The sequence below is a fragment of the Perognathus longimembris genome, chromosome 15 (assembly GCF_023159225.1).
Source record: "Perognathus longimembris pacificus isolate PPM17 chromosome 15, ASM2315922v1, whole genome shotgun sequence".
Lineage (NCBI taxonomy): Eukaryota > Metazoa > Chordata > Mammalia > Rodentia > Heteromyidae > Perognathus > Perognathus longimembris.
The window spans coordinates 42,342,749-42,347,033 of NC_063175.1; positions in this window are offsets into that span (position 1 = coordinate 42,342,749).

Here is a 4,285-nt window from a genome sequence, read left to right on the forward strand (position 1 = left end):
CTTCCTTCCTTCCTTCCTTCCTTCCTTCCTTCCTTCCTTCCCTCCTTCCTTCCTTCCTTCTCTTTTTTTGTTAAGTCAAAAAGTGTCTGGAAAGGTCAAATCTCAGGATAAATTCAGTAGAAATTATTTTATAATTCTTGTGTCTGAGACATTCAAGGCACTAGTAGGTTAGTTGTTAATAGATTATTTCCCAGTTTGTAGATGGTGTCTTTCGGCTTTGTCTTCATATGACAGAACATAGAAAGGAGTTTCTTAAGGTCCATATGTACACACACACACACACACACACACACACACACGAATACTAATGTCATTTACAAGGGTCTGCACACTTGGCTTAATCACCTTCCAAAGGCTCTACCTTCTACTTCGTTGCCACGAAGGTTAGGATCTCAACGTACAAATTTTAATAGCAAGCTTTTCCTATAACCCTCTCCGCATCCGTAATTTATGCCTTACTCTTGGGTCTGTGTGGAAGAACAGGCCTCAGGTGCCTTTGACAGGCATTTGTCCAAGGTGGCCAGGCTTCCAGCACCCTGGCTCTCTGAATGACTACATGGGAGAGAGCGACTTCACAGACCTCTTGCTCTGTATAGCAGTGTGAGTCAAGTGCGATATACTTTTTGTTATGTTTGACCTAATATACATCTTCAGTCCATTTTTTTTGGTATAGTAGAATAGTTTTACTCCTTGTGTGGCTGAAATGAGCTATGATGTGAAAACTACCAAGCCAGGCAGCACAATTTGAGTCTGAGTTCCAGATTCACTAAAAATGAATTCCTTGGTGAGATCTGACAGCAGAAGAGCAGCCTGGAAGCATTTTTTTTTTTTAACACACATAACTTGCATTTGACTTCTAAATCAATGTAAGATGGATAGATACCTAGTTTTACCATAGATAAACCTATAAATGCTTCAATGGGCCTCAGGTCATAAGCGTGGATATGAGAGTCTGATTCAAACTCAAGATGACTCTATAGTCTGTTCTCTTCTTCCCTTTTGATAATACAAATAAACCGCGCTAACTGAGAGAAAGAAGGGAGGTTAGTTTGGAGAAATTTGTACACAGTGGCAGACATGTAGACATATATCAACCCATATCCAAGACATCACTCGTCTGCGAAGTTCTTTCCTTTGGCAAAGCTTGGAAAACTGTCCGTTTTTTGTTTTTTTTTTTTAAACAATTTGTTACCCATGCTTTAAAATGTAGGCTTTATGGTCATTCAGTTGTGGTGAGGCTAACGGGTCAGGAAATGACAGCCATTGAGAAGATGATTTGTTTGCCCTTCAGTCAGGAGCAGAGAGAATGAGGGGAAATGTGGGTGGAGCCTCTCTGTAGCCTCTGTGAGAAAGGACAGGTGAGTCAGTACAGTACATGCAGGTTTAGTGTCACCTTATTTGCATAATTTATGTAGGTGTGGGGGCATTGGCATTGTTTTTAGTTGCTCTGGGCCTGTCCCAGGGGTGATTAGAACAGAGGAAGAGTGACTCAAAGTACAAGAGCCCCCTAAAGGAAATGGGGGTGGGCCATGCTTTGACTGGTTTGCACAGGATACATGTGCTCATAGGTAAGTCCTAGTCTCTCTCTGGGAACCTGATATTTCTGGAAGGGACGTTCCTCTAGGCTCTGTGACTCTCTGAGTGGTCCAAGCATCACAAGTACTGAAAATTAAAGGGCGTGATTAATATCACCTTCAGGTTCCAGTTTGCCTTGCTCAGAAGGAAGAGTTGGGTTTCAACACTTTAATGTTTCAATAAGGCAAGTTTGGTCAATTAATTAAAACTTGGGGGTGAGAGGCACAGTTGGGGAGGCATTCTAGGATAATGCTTAACCTGTGCCCTATTTGGAGAGCTCAATCCAAGCTTTGCTGAGCAGGCCTGGGAGCAGATTTATTATGTCTAGGGTTATTAAAGTGGGGAGCCACTACCACAAAGTCTCTAACTTCTTTTTTTTTAAATTTTTATTGTCAAACTGATGTACAGAGAGGTTACAGTTTCATACTTTAGACATTGGATACATTTCTTGTACTGTTACCTCCTCCCTCATCCTCCCCTCCCCCCTCCCCCTTTCCCTCTCCCCCCATAAGTTGTTCAGTTGATTTACACCTAACAGTTTTGCAAGTATTGCTTTTGTAGTTGTTTGTCTTTTTATCCTGTGTCTCTCGATTTTGGTATTCCCTTTCACTTCCCTAGTTCTATTACCTGTATACACGGTTTCTAATGTACTCAGATGAGATACAGAGATAGTGCAGGTACAACCACAGGAAGGGGATACAAGAGGATCATCAACAATAGAAGCTACGGTTTCACATGGCATGTTGAAAGTAATTACAACAGTGATATAACAGTTGTTTCCATAACATGGAGTTCATTTCACTTAGCATCATCTTATGTGTTCATAAGGGCATAGCTATTGGGCTCTTGTGATCCTCTGCTGTGACTAGCCCAAACCTGTGCTAATTATTCCCTGTGAGGGACTCTATGATCTCTCTCTCTCTAACTTCTTCCATTTCTGTGCCCATTGTTTGTTTTTTCATACCTTCTTCTAGTCATACCTATGCCCCCCCCCCATTCAGTTGTGTCTCCCCCTGCCCCCAGCAGCATTCTCCCTTGGTTTCCCTCAAAGTGCCTGAAGCTCCAAAGTTACCTCTTGTTACCAAAGTCAGATTTCTACTCACTTAGCCCTGAAGCACAGAACATATTTTGAGCTATCGGAATGCTAAGAAATTGTACATGTGCGTCTGGCGGGGGGCTGGTGGGACATGTCCTGGTCGGGAGGAGAGACGGAGATCAGAGAGAGGTTTTATAGACTAAAACTTTTCAGGAAAAAAAGTCCATGGAGTATTATTATTATTTTTTTATTTTTATTTTTTGGCCAGTCGTGGGCCTTGGACTCAGGGCCTGAGCACTGTCCCTGGCTTCTTCCCGCTCAAGGCTAGCACTCTGCCACTTGAGCCACAGCGCCGCTTCTGGCCGTTTTCTGTATATGTGGTGCTGGGGAATCGAACCTAGGGCCTCGTGTATCTGAGGCAGGCACTCTTGCCACTAGGCTATATCCCCAGCCCCCATGGAGTATTATTGAAATGGGAAGCACTTCTAGTGCCCATCTTCAATTACCAGTTATGTATTGACCAATAAGCAGAAATGACAGACCAAAGGAGATTCTGAGACTTCAGACTCAAATCAGCCTTCTTTCTTTGGAACATTCCAGGTTGTGACATCATCTAATTGCTGTCAGTGGTCTTGATGACATCATGGCGCTGTTGGGTAAAGGTTCCAAGCTACCCAGAGTGGGATTTGTGCCTGTCCTGGAGTGATTAGAATAGAGGAATAATGATTCAAAGTGTAAGAGCCCCTATGGGGCTCTATAGTATATGTGGATCTACATATTTGATATAAAGGGTGATACTTTAGACTCCTTGGTTTCTCTTCTTTGGTTCTGTGAAAAATGTAACATTGTTTAGAAACAGGATTTGTATTTAATTTATTTATTGATAGTATCGATTCCTTGGTAGGGTTCTTTTCACTCCTGGATTCAAAAATGCAATTTACTCTGCTTGCACACAGCTGCAGAAATAATACAGTTAGTAATTTCAGTTCCTGAATGTTGGCTGACATCAAACAACTGAGAGGTAGTAGATCTGCTTTGGGGAAAGGAGGTACCTTACGGGGCTGCTAGATCATTACTCTACTTGAAAGGTGTAGAAGTAAATATTTTATTTCAGCCTTTGCCACTACTGTTATGATAGTACAATGGTAAATCTTTTAAGGGTTTGCTGAAGGCTCCAGGCATAGCTACAAAAGGGACTCAGCCAAATGAATTAAATCTAAGAGCGAGAAGGGAGAAAAGAGATGACAGAAAAAGAAAAAGAGAAGAGAAAAGATGAGAAGAGAAGGGAGGGAGGAATAAAAAGATGGGAGAGGGAAGACAGGAAAGAGGGAGGGAGAAGAGGATAGAAGAGAGGAGAAAGAAAGTGGGAAGAGAGAGGATCATTCAAATTGCATTCAGACTATAATCATTGTCAATCTGAATCTCTTGACTGATTGTATACTCAAGAAAGTAAAATGTTCAGAAGGAGGGCCTCTCCTGAACCATAGAGTGGACACTCTACTTGCTCCTAAATTACAGGTTGTAGGTTTATCTCGGGCCTAACCTGTACTGCCAAGCTCTAGGGAATACCTATATTTCCTTAGGGACCTGAAAGAATTGGGTTTTTCCCCCCATGGGCACAATTCCAGAATATGATCCCTTGGTTGTATATCAAGTCCTTTTTGCCACCCAGAG